This window comes from Canis aureus, chromosome 12 (assembly GCF_053574225.1).
Source record: "Canis aureus isolate CA01 chromosome 12, VMU_Caureus_v.1.0, whole genome shotgun sequence".
Lineage (NCBI taxonomy): Eukaryota > Metazoa > Chordata > Mammalia > Carnivora > Canidae > Canis > Canis aureus.
The window spans coordinates 9,555,784-9,570,165 of record NC_135622.1 but is presented as its reverse complement, the minus strand read 5'-3'; the positions used below and the strand labels follow the sequence as shown (position 1 = coordinate 9,570,165).

The window sequence follows — 14,382 nt, the reverse complement described above, 5'->3', positions numbered from 1 at the left end:
TCACAAGTCATGTAATACCCTTAAGTCAGCTTTAAAATTTGTAACATGATAGTGCTGAACTGGATTATTCTAAGGTTATTATTTCCAGCTCAGAAATGTTATGATATCATAGACAAGAAGCTAACTTTCTTAACACATAAAGACCTCCTATAAATCAACTAAAAAAACAAAACAAAACAAAAAACAAAAAAACAGTAGCCCAACAGAGATGGTGAAGGACATAAGCAGATAGTCCACAGAAAAGAAAAAGTAGGCAACTTTTAAACAAAAAGAGCTGTGCAAGTTAAAACTACAAAGAAAGTCAATGTTTTCAACTATCAGATCAGAAATAGAGTTCCATATTGCACTGTGTTACTGAGTATACGAAAGAGAGCACTTTCAAAAAAGCAGGGGAAGTATATGCTGGAATATCCCCTAGGGAGGACACTTTGGTGATTACTATTAAAATTAGAATCTTGAATACTCTTTGATGTGGCAATTCTACCCCTAGGAATTTATCTAGGCACGCTTACACACATGAGCAACAATGTAAAAGGGCATTCACTGTGGCAACTTGGCAGTATCAGTGGATTTAAAAAAAACCTAAATGTCCATCTATATATTGTTACTTAAATAAATTATGATACAGTACATTTCCATACAATGCAACAATAGCAATCTTTAAAAAGAATGAGGCATCTCTCTATATACTGACGTGAACAGACCTACAAGATACATTGTTTAATGAGAAAAGAGAGGGGGATGACAAAAAGAATTAATATGTTATATAATATACATATTCCTTTTTACTTATACTTTAAAACTTACAATAAAAGCTCTAAAAAATGGTATAAAGAACATCTTTGTACCCTTCACACAGATTCACTCATCACTAACCTTTTACTGCATTTGGTTTGTCACTTGAACATATATACAATTTTGATGTCTCTGGAACCTATCAGAAGAAATTTATCACAATGGCTGCCTCTGGGAAGGGAAATGAATGAGTTCGAGGGGGGAATGAGCAGAGGAGGAAGGCTTACTTTCTGTTCTCTGCCCTCTTGAACTTTTGAATATTTTATTATATATAAAAAAAATAAATGAAAAGTTATAGGGGTGTCTCTGTGAAAATTGTGAGGTCTGTACTTTAAAGATCTCTATTCCAATTAAAGAAGTCAGAAATCTGGGGGCCCCTGGGTAGCGCAGTCAGTTAAGCATCTGAGTTTTGGTTTTGGCTCAGGTCATGATCTCAGTGCAGAGTCTGCTTGAGATTCACTCTTCTTCTCCCTCTGTCCTTCCTGCTTGTGCTCTTAAAATAAATAAATCTAAAAAAAAAAGTCTGAAATATGAAAAAGTAAAAGGGTAAAAGTGAAAGTCAAAAGATCACCAAGAGTGACCAAATAGGGATAAGGGACTGTTTTTCTTAATAGAAATCTTCCAGCTGGTAAACAAAGAAAGAATGATAAAATTAATTTACAATCATTTGCGACCTCTATTCTGTCAGTGGTCAACAGCTGCTTATTCAAAAAAAAAATCATTTATGTTTTTGTGCCTCCTGATGGATGTACGCACCACTGCCTGGAAGGATTCCTGCCAAGGTGATCCTACATTGCATGGCCTTCTAGACCTATTTATCAGTTAAAAGGACATACTGGGGTCAGAGGAACATGTTAAATGACATTGCCTGTCCCTAGGCAATAGTTGCAAATGCAGAAAGATATTTAACTAAAGAATATACAAAATTAGGAATAAGAAAGTGGAATTAATTATAAATATAGAAGATGTTTTAAGTGGTAAAATGTAATATTTTATGCTAACAATGTGAAAACTTTAGTGAAATAGATGATTTTCTGGAAAATATTAGATGACCAAAATTAGAAGAATTAGAAGAAAATCTGACTATTAAAGTCTAAAAAAGGTTTTTGGGCTCAGGTAGCATGCCAGTCCTGGGTCTTCTGCCCTCTAATCTACTACATGCTCTTCCCCTGCTAGGCATTATCTTTCGGAGGATGTCCCCTTCAGGTTCTTCTTCCCAGATTCCTTATCTGCATTCTGGTAGATTCAGGTAATGAGAGATAATTGGAAGGCACACAGGAGGCTGGAGGTAGGGGGAGGAGAGAAGCCAGGATCTGTCCTATCCTACTTTGCCCCTCATGGAGTCTCCTCCACTTGTTACCTCTTTTCTGGAACTCAAGCTCCAGCTAGTTACACCAACCTGATTCCAGCTTCCAATTCATGATTTTAGCCTTTGGACTCTAGTAACACCTCTTCCTACCTTTGTTCCCTCCAGATTAGGAGTGACAGTTATTTCTACTATTGCTAATTTTACTTGGTTGGCTTTTGGGTTCATTCTATCTTGATTTCTCTCTTTTTAAATACTGTGAGTGGTTTCTGTTTTCTTGATTGGACACTGACTGATACAGATGGCTTTACAGATTTAAGTATTTTAAACACATGAAACAAATACTTCCAAGGTACATATTTTTCAGAGCATAGAAAAAGGACCCTCTGGTCTTATTTTATGAGATTAGCATAGTGTTGATACAGAGCTTGTACATACAGCAGAATAAATCTATAAACAAGGTATAAGAAATGGTTTTCAGGGATCCCTGGGTGGCGCAGCGGTTTGGCGCCTGCCTTTGGCCCAGGGCGGGATCCTGGAGACCCGGGATCGAATCCCACGTCGGGCTCCCGGTGCATGGAGCCTGCTTCTCTCTCTGCCTGTGTCTCTGCCTCTCTCTCTCTCTCTCTCTGTGATGACTATCATAAATAAATAAAAATTAAAAAAAAAAAAAAAGAAATGGTTTTCATATGGCTACCTAATTTGTGACAAAGATGCCACTGAAATTCAGCACAGGAAAGGATGCTCTTTTTTTTTTTTTTTTTTTTTTTTAGGATGCTCTTTTTAATAAATAGTGTTGGGTCAACTGAAATCCACTGGAATAAAAGTGTTCATTGATCCTTTATTTCACACTCTGTTTCACAGTATGCCAAAAAAATTTTTTTAACACATAGGCCTATGTATGATTATTAAAGCGATAAGGTCGTAGAAAAGAAATACAAGAGATATCTCTGTAACTTTAGGGAGGCAAACATTTTTAAAACAAGATATAAAAAGCATTTAAAACAAGAGAAAAAATAAATTGGATTTTTCATTAAAATTATGAAATATTCATCAAAAGACAACATTCAGAGAGTGAAAAGGCAAGTGACACACTGGAAGACAACCTCTTCTCCCCCATCATGATAAGAACCTCATCCAGAATATATAAAAAAAACTACAAATCAAAATAAAAAGACTAAGAATCCCACAGGAAAATGGGAAAACACTTGAAATAGGCATTTAACAAAAGAGGATATTCAAATGACAATATGCATATGAAAAGGTGCTCAATGTCATTTGATCAGGAAAATGCAAATGAACCATAATGCAATAACACACTACCACCAAAATTAAAAAGACTGTTTAAGACCAAGTGTGATAGAAAACTAGAATTCTCATACTTTACTGATGGCTAAATTGGTTAAACCACTTTGGAAAACTGTTCAGTAGGCTTTTAATTTTTTAGCTTTGAGGTATAATTCATATACAATACACTGCATATTTTTAATGTGTATAATTTGATAAATTTGACATATGTATGCACCCATGAAGTAATTACCATAGTCAAGAACATAAACACATCCACCACCCCCAGAAGTTTCCTCAAGCCTTTTGGAGTCCATCCCTTCTCTCTATTCTTCACCACTTCATCTGCAGGCAACCACTAATCCGCTTTCTATCACTATAGATTAGTTTGTCTTTTCTAGGATTTTATATTCATGGAATCATACAGTATGTATTTTGTATTTAGCTTCTTTTACTCAAGTAATTATTTATAATTCATCCATGTTTATGTGTCTATTAATACTTTTTTATTGCTGAGTAGTATTCCATTGTATGGCTGTAGTTCCATTTGTTGACCTATTCACCTGTAGATGAACATCTGTGTCATTTCCAATTCTTTGTTATTACAAATAAAGCTGCTATCAATAGTAATGTACAAGTCTTTGTGTGGATATATGCCTTATTTTCTCTTGGATAAATACTTGGATGGAATGGCTGAGTCAAAGGTAGCTATATACGTAACTTTTAAATGAATGAGCAGTAGTTTTTAATAGAGCTAAATGCACGTATGCCCTGTGACCCATCAAGTCCATCCTGGCTATGTTCTCAAGAGAAATGAATGTGTATGTCCACCCAAAAATATGTATAATCATGTTCATAGTGCTCTATTCATAATAGCCAGAAAATGGATACATGTCCAACTGTCCCTGAATGTAGCCAGAAATCCTCCACCAATGTGGCGCTCCTGAGTTGCTTCGAGTCAGTAGCAGGTATTTGTTGTTTAGAAAATCTTACTGTTATCATCACTCTATTACATATACCCTCAATACTCCTGCCTTTCACTCTTGCCTGTTCTTGTCTGTCACAGCCGAAAACTCCTAAATTCAGAACTCCTCCTTCTTCCTCCCAGCACCTGAGGAGCTGAATGTGACCAAAGAAAAGCATACCCCCTTGTGACTGGTGTCCCAGTTCTTCTCAATTATAAACAGTTCAGAGCCCCTAGGGGGTATTTGGAAATGCGACAGGGACCATTTCTTGATCATCACAATCATTGAGGGATGTAAGTGCCAGGGATACTAAATGCTCAAGTGACAGGCCTGCTCAAAAGGCCAATAACATCTCCACTGGAAAACACTGCTTGACCATAAACCTCAAGTAGTTAGTGCTGCCCATAATCATGCTGTAATTCTGTCATTGATTCCTTTTACCACTCCCCTAGACGACTTTTATCTCTTCTCACTTCACACCTCCAACACCTTTTCCTTCCTCCTCATTTTCAGCTGAAAACCCTATCTTTTATTCAAAAGAAAAACCAGGAGAGCTCAGAAAAAAAATTTCCACTTTCTCTTGATATCTACCAATATACCTACAACCTAGCCATGTACTCAGTGTCCCCTACTGTCTGATGGGTCTATTTTTTTGAGTCCTGGACTGGATCCCATCCCCTCTCACATACTCAACAATTTCCCTCCTGCAATTATTGTGTCATCAATGTTCCCCTCTCTGCTCTATTATTCCCATCAACATATAAACAATTCATATAGTTTCACAATGCCAAAATATTCTCCCTTGACATCATGTACCCCTTCACGTTTTAGAAGGTGATAATTTACAGGGAATCAGGTCACCTGATGAGATTCCCATCTCACCAGTGACCTTGGGTGGCTGGCTTCTGTACATCTCTCTGTCTCATCTATAAAACGAAAAGGTGATACTAGTTAACTCTAAGGTTCCTTCCCTGATTAACATTTGATATCTATGACATGTCACCTCACAACATACATACCTGGGAAGGCACAGAGCTAGGCTGTTTAAGAAAGGTGTTGCGCAGGGAGTGAAGGGATGGCTAAGCCACACACTCCACCTGAAGAAATGGGACATGGGACAAGAACACAAGTAACTCATCTACAAGGAAGTTTAACAACAAGAGCCTTAAAATAGGGATCAAGTTCAGTGTGGGGGAGATCAATGAGCTTTGGGAAATTGGTGGAGGTTTCCTGGAAGGTAAGAGGTTCATGACAGGTCTTAAAGGATACTCAGAGGAAGAGCATAAATTCAGAAATGGAGAAACTCTGGTAGGGTTTAGCCCAATTTCTTTGGAGGTAAAGTAGTGGGGAAAAGAGGAAGCTGTAAAAATGGCTTGGGGCCTTATCATTGGAATCTTGAGGTCTGAATGAAAAGCTAGTTCCTTTACATGCAGCATGGAAACTAATGCTGAAAAAAAACTAAAGATGATGGAAATCAATATGTTTTGCAGCCCAGCTTGAGTCCTATATCCACATGACATTGTGCAATTAATTCCAGTCTCTAATAGAGTGAATGGGGCTAAAATAAAAAGAGAATCATCTGACTAATTTGGTCAAAGCACATCTAGAAATTGTCCAAAGAGAATAAGTAAGTAACCCCAAAGTACTGTTGTACCATATATTTTTTTTCTAACTATAACTGTACATTTAACTCTGGAACCTAGTCTTTCCATATCAAGAACATTCTATTCCAAGTTACCATTGGAGAATGCCTATTTCTTATGTCATATTGGGACATGCAGTTATTTGGGTGGTTGCCAAGACAAGTCCTGTCAGAGGAAGGACAAATGGTAAACGACCAAAGTACTCAGTTCTAAGATCAAATATACCTCCTCATTTAATTGTTAGCACACTCTTGGTTACTCTGTATAAGGCTCAACATTAAACACTTCAGCAGTGTTCAATAGCCTCCACCACTGGTACCAGCTGTGGGGTTCATAAAGCTGTATGGGGAGTCTCAGAGTCTGAATTCCAATTCACCAATTCACAGGTATCCTTAGGAAAGTAACTGCCTACCACTATGGGCAAATTGAAGGCCTGGCTACTTTAATACCAGGTTCAAATCCCAGCCTTGCCACTTAACTATCTTTGTGCCTCAATTTCCTCACCTGCAGAATGGGGAAAATAAGAGCTCTAGCTTTACAGGATTGTTGGGAGAACCAAATGTGTTCATATTTTTAGAATAATGCTTGGCATGTGGTAAAGGATTACAAACACAGGCTATTGTTATTTACCTCAACACACTATTTCAGGCTCTCTCTGAGGTTACATCATTGCTTACTGAGGATTTTAAATGCAAAAGTCAGGAACATAGTTTCGGTATACTCAAAGGACTGTGAAGCAGAATTTAGGATGCTCAGAAATGTGACCTTATACCTCCACTTCTTCTCCCAGACTCACTGGTGTGATCAGAGACCCCTGGGAAGAAAGAGAGAAGTTCTGTCAGAATTCTTTCTTTGATGGGGTCATAGTCCTCTGATACAGCACATTCTTCAGGAAAACTCCTCCCTTCATCCACCACTTTATCCACTTCCATCTGCCTCCTTCAATTTCTTGGTGGTTCCTTTTCTTTTTTCCCTTTGGCTGATTTATTGATACCAACTTTTCTTTTTTTCTTACCTAGCCCATTTTTCAAGTGTGCTTATGTGTATAAGGACAACAGGGCAAATGTGCCAAAGGTCAAAGCCTGATAATTGGGTTAGAATATTAGTTTCTCTGGTAAGAGGTTGAGAAATGAGTGCAGAGCTTCTAGGCTCACCCGTGGGAGAAAGTGCTTTGGGAACCATGTAGTGGGCTGGACTTAGGAGATCTCTGTTAGCCAGATTTCCTGTGCAAAACATGGAGAACATGCATTTTATATTCTGGTGTGCCTTCCTCACACCTGATGCTAAGAGAGTTAAAAATCCAACTCAGGAGTGCCAATAGGAATGTTCTTAGACATGCTGCAAAATTCAGTTGAGCCCAACATACTCTCAAATATGATTCTCTCTGGAAAATCTCTGCAATGTCACATCTCACAAGAACCATGACCAAACAGGAACATGATTACCATGTAATCTCTCTGGAATAGCTGCAAATTCAAATAAGTTCCTTTTCCTCAAATGTTCACTTGCAACTGTCATACCACATGTCCTAAATATTTATTTGAAAACCATAAAGTGTTAAAACTGTAAGACAGGAAAGTACAGTATGGTGTTTGTCCATAGGTTATCCAGAATAAAGGTCAGGACTAACAACTCTCTGCTGGAATGTGTTTGTTTTCAACACTTTACAGCAAAGTGAGATTCTTCAAATAAGACCATAATAATTTGGTATGGAGATGGCCAAACCTCCTGGCCTTTATCACTGAACACAATGTCCTAGTCTACTCTAACTCATTCCGTGACATATCTGCTTAAGGAATCTTGACATTTTCGTCACTTCTTTTCTCTATCTCCAGGTTGGTTGCCAATTCTTGCTAACACTGCAACAGGATGTAATCATTGACCAAAACTCACAGGACTTTGTGAACTGCTTCTGTTGCACTGTGTTCTTTTCAGGAATTTGCCTTGGCAAAGTCCTTGCATTTATTATATTACATTTGGGTGAGCAGAAGCCTTTCTTAAAACTTGTAATGCTGGCAAAGTCTTACAATATCCAGACTCAGGGGGGAGTTGATCTTGATTTACAAAGGATGTGATGATGATATTACTTCTAGTTGGATGTAGTTCATGATTTACCTTCACAGCTATATTTTGAGGTGATACAGTATAAGAGAAGCATAAGGTCTAGGGGTGCCTTGTTGGCTCAGTTGGTCAAGCCCCCAATTTGTGGTTTCATTTCAGGTCATGATCTTAGGGTTGGGAGATGGAAGCCTGCATTGGGCTCCACAGTCAGTGTGGAGTTAGCTTGAGATTCTTTCCCTCTTCTTCTCCCTCCCCATTTGCCCCTGCCCTCACTCTCATGTGTGTACATGTACCCTATCTCTCAAATTAAAAAAAAAATTAAAAAAAGGATAAGCATAAAGATGAGATAAAGGCCAGATAGGTAAGAAAACTGAGAAGCTGAGGTTCAAATCCAGGCCTTCTACTCCTAGAGCCTGGGTTCTTTCTGCAACACTCTACCAAGTTAAGTGGTATGAACAAGGAAAAGAAGAAGGAAAAGAATCTTCAACACTTAAAACATCGCACACTATCAGGTCTTTCTAAATTGGGACAGGCACTCTCTCATTTGCCAAAGAAATCCATCTTTTTTATCTTTTTGCAAATAACTCATTTGATACCAAAAGTCATTTAGCTCTTTAGATATGTAAACAAGGCAAGACTGATTTTCTTGCCTCCTCTACTTCCTACCTTCTCCACTTCCTAGCTGTAATGCATATCTCTATAGATACATGCCTAATTTCTTTTCATGATAGTACAGTATAAAGTGAAAAATGAGAACAAACAAAAAATATAGAAATGGGTGTGAAACAGTTAACTACTGCCCCTACCCCAGCAGTAAGTAGGCTATTTTTAAAATATAGTCAATGAGTACATATTTATAATGTCATGTCCAGAAGTAACTATAAAAGGCAGGGCTTCCAATTAATGTGAGAATCCAGGATGGCACTTAGCCCAATTAGTGAAAAAAAAAAAAAAACATATTTGGTGCAAGTATTGTGGTCAGGACTGTGAATATTATGGTGTTCAAAACAAATATTGCAAGTATGACCTCTTCAAGTGTATGGTCTAGATGGGAAGTTTTTGTCTTTCAACAAAACCCACCTGGAGGGTTAATAAAACTACTCTGGTTAATGTAGAAATGCAAAGAAAATATTATGTAGCAGGCAGCATCCAAAGCCCTATTTGAAGAATTGGCTAACATTGGTCAATCTGATTACTGTAAGGATTTCCCAAGTAGCAAACAGGTAGAGAAATGGCTGCAGCAATAGAAATATAGCTGATGAAGATTCTACATTGATTCTACATTTTTTTAGAAGGTTCTACATTTTAAAGCTTGACCTTAGAGTAACTGCTCACAGTGACAACCCCTGAAATTAGTTGCTGTGTAAGAAGGAGGTCATCAGTCCCTAGCGGACTGGAGGGGTCTCACACCATCCTGGGTCACACAAGAGGATGAATGATACAAACCGGCATGATGAGAAAGGATCTAGATGAGAAAAGGGCTTATAAATCATGTATTAGCCTCTTGAAGATGTTCTGCTGGAAGAGGGGTTAGCAGGGAATGAATGAGTCATCACAAATTTAAGTGGGGAGTTGGTGGCTCCCTTTCTGAGGATGAGCATGTGGTCCCAAAACAAGTTCAAAGGGCAGATGTTAGTATACAAAGAAAGACTGCAAAGTGAGACACGAGATGTTTTGGACAAGGAAGATTCTTAGAATCATATGGAAAATAGTAAAGTGCATAGCAAAAGAGTTTAGAATCACAGTCTAGCCCTGATTAAGTAGAAAGTCTATATATTTATCACCATGCAGTAAGTGGATCATTGATTCTATGTGCTTCCAGATATTCAAATATCAGATATAGGGCAGCCATGATGAGTTACGCAAATACAAAACACAGCAGCTGTTACTATGAGATTCCAGCCCTTTTCTCTGCTCAGCCCAGGAGGGCGCCATGGTCATTCTCATTACAGTGATGCGAGCAGCTGCAGCTGTAATCAGTTAGTATCCCAAACATGACCTTTTTGCGACACTTGGACTAGGCTTTTTCCAGACCTCTCTTATGAGTAGGAAAGGACCTATTAACTTGCTTTCTATCAAGATTCTCCCAGGATCCTGGACTGACTGAAGAGGAGCTGATTACATTTTAGTGCAGATAGGAGAATGGACAGAACAGGTGGGAAAGAACTGATAAAACAGACATTGCTGGGGATCTCTGGGTGGCTCAGGGGTTTAGCACCTGCCTTGGGCCCAGGGTGTGATCCTGGAGTCCCCAGATCGAGTCCCACATCGGGCTCCCTGCATGGAGCCTGCTTCTCCCTCTGCCTATGTCTCTGCCTCTCTCTGTATCTCTTATGAATAAATAAATAAAATCTTAAAAAAAAAAAAAACAGACATTGCCTAGTCCCTTCCGGTTAAGAATTTTGTCCATCCCCTGTTGTGATAGAATTGGTCATTAACATCAGACTCACAGTTGTTCTGTGTGTTTGCAGAACATTTTAAAATATCATGCCCCTACCAGGCTATAAGATACATGAAGTTAAGGACTCTTGTGCAAGGCTGTATTCCCATGGCCCAGTGCATGGTAGCTGCTCAATAAGTATTTTCTGAGGAAGCAATAAATTTGTATCTATTAACCTTAGTAAGACAAACACAGTAGTGCATGTTCAATTACTCACAACTGCAATTGATTCTTATTCATACTATTTGTGGTAGTTGTGTTCTATTAAGTTGCTGGGAACACTAATTCCAAGGAGAAATACAACATGAGGTTCCTTTGAACCTCTAGTCAAAACATTTTCATCAACCAACCCATAACTTTGTTTTCTGTACGTTCCTGTTTAAGGATCTCTTATATGGTTGACACACTAAGAACTGAACTCATGGCCAATAGCACTGTACAGCTCATGCCTGAATGAATCTTATCTAGCCCATTTATTTCTTCTGCAAGAAACATCGCAGCCTTTTTTACATTTAGGAATACTAGATACCACTTTAGTGCTACACTGGGAGCCATTTTAAACAGAGGAATCAACAAAGGACAAAAATGCAAAATAACATGGCACTGAATGAATCAAAAACAGGAAACTTATTTACAGCATGAGAGCTGAAATGAGAGGGCAGAGCGCCACCTTGTTCCATCTCAATTATCTTGCTATCATTAAGAAAACACAGAACCTCTTTGGTGTGATGGAGAAGAGAGTAATGGACCCAAGAGGCAGTTTACAGTTCGCACCTGGGTGCCTTGCAGTTCCCCCAAGTATGTGGGGCCTACTGAAGAACTACTTTCATCTGGGGCTGATTACATAAAGACAGGAGACATTAAGAAGTGTGGCACTAAATAATCACCAAATTATAAAATGCAAGGTTTAGCAGGTACTCCTTGAACACTGAAAAAGACAAATTTGGAACAAATGGAAGATTATATCTCACAAAGTAAAAATAAAAAATAACATGTCACTGGCTTGGAATAGCTTCAGAAGTTCAGAGACATTCACAGGTAGATATTAAGTAAAGGCAGGAAGTGTTATGGGATTCTTAATGCACTGCACTCAATTTTTTTGGACTCTGCAGAAGTGATGTGAAATGCGTGTGTCTCTTGTCCGTCTCTTACCCTGATGGGGGCATGCTGACAATGGTGCCCAGGTTTGTGTAGGGGAGTTTTACCTGAGCAGCTCTCTGGTTAGTAGTAAGCATCCATAGTGCCCATTCTTTCTTTGTGTGTGTGTGTGTGTGTGTGCGCGCGCGCGTGCCCAGCAGTCAAGAAACAGGAACAGCTCTGGTTAGTTAGGCTTTCAGGCTCGTTTTATGGGTGACTGTGTCTCTACCATCCCAGGAAACTGCACACAAAACTCCTGAGTAAGATTACCTCATCACATAAAAGCCTTCCCACAGGCTTCCACGCCTTGTGGGCTTAGTGTAAGATTAGTTTCTGACTCTGGGTCTCCTATTTGGTCATTAATGAGGCAATTTGGGACCTGAAGCCCAATCCTCGATTATATTCAACCTTCCTGGAAAGAGCAAATTAATGTTGTGAAGCAAGGCTAACCAAAGGAAAGATCATTTGGCTGTCCATAAAAAAGTATCATACACAGATTCTCTTAACTCCGATGTCTTTCCTGCTCCTAGGACTCATCAAGTAGTTCCCAAATCCTGACTGATCATGTGGTTCCCCTGCTTCAGACCTTACTTCTTTGACACCATAAGTATAAACACACTTTATTTTTCTTTTAGCAATTATGTAAGTCTACTGGATGTCAGGGACTGTTCAAGGAGAGAATGAATACTGTAATGAACAAAACAGAAAGGTTCATACCCCTGGTTGTTCATATGTACGTATATAAATATGTCAACAATGTGGTATTTTAACTGGTATGGCACTGGCACTGACCAATCAGAAGTGTTAGCCGTAGTCTTGGAGTAGGGTTCTGGGAGGGTAGGTAGTATTAACCCTTTAGATTGTATGGAGAACCAGGAAAACTGGGGGAAGGGATAGTAAAGTGCATTTGGAAGACTCAGGATAGCAGCTGTTCTCGTATGGAAGTATTTCAGTACTTTTAACAATTGGTGTGGTTGAATATGAGCCTTGGTAGTAAGTGCCATGGGAAAAATTAAATGGTACAACAAGGCCAAAGTGTGAATACAGTGACTTGTACCAGAAACAGGAGAGAATACTCATGTTTTAGAATGGAACTTCTTTGGGGTTGGGATGCAATAAACAGTGCAAAGGGAGTAGCAAGTGAATGCAGTACCTGAATGTTTTTTTAAGCCACCATGAGCAACAGACTTTGTTTTTATAGCATTCTGTGAAGATAAAATACCCTTAATCTTACTGTTTACCTAAAGTGAGTCATGATCTCAAGGTCCTGATGTAAAGAATGAGGGTATGTAAACAACAGATGCTTTATAGGAGGAAATAAAAATTAGTAATGTCTGATTTTAATGTCTAAATATTTAATAACTCTCTCTCATGGTCTTAACAGGAGACCATGGTATAGAACGTACTATCCTAAGTAAATGACAAGAAGTAGAAACAGCAGAAGGCCTGTCCTAAGTAACATACTAGATTCAGATTTGGTTGGTCTTTAGGCAGTAAAGAGTGAATATTTCCTTCCCAACTGTATTTCTGAAGACAAAAAACACATATTAGTCTTAATAGGCTGTGGTTTCTCACTTTTCATGTTGAAGCACTTGGGCTCAATAAAAGTCGTTTTTAAGTAATAATTTTTGAGAAAGTGACTTGTAAGGGGATCAAGAGTTTTAAGAAGTATGTCTGGGAGCTATGGGTGCCTATAGAGAAGAAAACATTTTAGGCCTTGTTTAGGTTCCTTAATATCATGATTTCAGGAAAAAGAAAGAAATAAGACATCTCCAAATCCTGTTTCCATGCTTATGAGAATAATATTATTCAGAGTATGTGAACAGCATCTTCTTTCAATAGTTTGTCAAATACTTAAGGTTTCTTAGTTTGAGATTTATCTGGAGAAATGATCCAGACCTTTACAATGTTTCTCAGAGGTGTCCCTGACCTATGAAAAGATTAAGAACCACTGGCATAATGGAAAAATTCATTCATTCATTCATTCATTCATTCATTCATTCATTCATTCATTCATTCTTTCATTCCACGAGCATTTATGCACTATTATATATCAGGTACTAGTCTAGGCACTAGGGATATAGCACAGAATGAGTCCAGTGAGGTCTCTATTTTCAGAGTCTGTATTCTACTGAGAGGGTTGGAAGGGTTTATGGGAGTCAAACACCTTAGATACTGGTATTGTAAACTGAAGCAGGTTATTTGTCTCTCTGAATCTCCATTTCTTCATCTGTAAAGTAGGAATAAAGAAGGTAAGAACAAAAATGATTCAACTATCCAGCACAAAGGTATAAATTCAACAAATAATTATTATCAAGCTCCCAACACCAGGAGGAAGTAGTTAAGGTTAGAGAGATATCACTACTTCATTTTTATAGATAAAAAAGTTAAGCTTAAAGGGATTACATGGATTGTGTTAGGCAAGGGAGTGATTAACATAGCTGTGATCTGGGCTAGCTAGTTGATAGGTTGATTGGCTCTTGATTTTCTTCTTCCACATTCCTTTCCTTACTTAGGCCTCTGCTGGATTCATCAGCTTTAAAGAACCATTGAATTATTTATTTAAAACAGGGGTTGGCAAACTATGGCCCACTGCCTGTTTTTATATGGCCCTCAAGCTAAGTGTAGCTTTTACAGTTTTAATTGGCCAAAAACAAAGAGAAATAGTATTCTGTTATACTTGAAAAATCATTTGAACTTTAAATTCTAGTCTCCATAAATAGTCTTATTGGAATACAGGCATGCCCA

General features: G+C 38.3%; 1 protein-coding gene across 7 annotated transcripts in view; it reads right to left on the bottom strand.

The window, feature by feature from the left end:
- GDAP2 (ganglioside induced differentiation associated protein 2) overlaps positions 1–14,382 on the bottom strand; it is a 146,766-nt gene that overhangs the window by 62,865 nt on the left and 69,519 nt on the right. For 3 of the 7 annotated variants that reach the window (XR_013348930.1, XR_013348931.1, XR_013348933.1), the window contains exon 15: positions 6,627–6,810. The gene's annotated coding sequence lies outside the window, so the exon portion shown is untranslated. Of the gene's footprint in view, positions 1–2,922; positions 6,811–14,382 lie in introns of those variants that run through there. The other 4 variants (XR_013348932.1, XR_013348929.1, XR_013348928.1 and 1 more) reach the window with 4 other exon arrangements.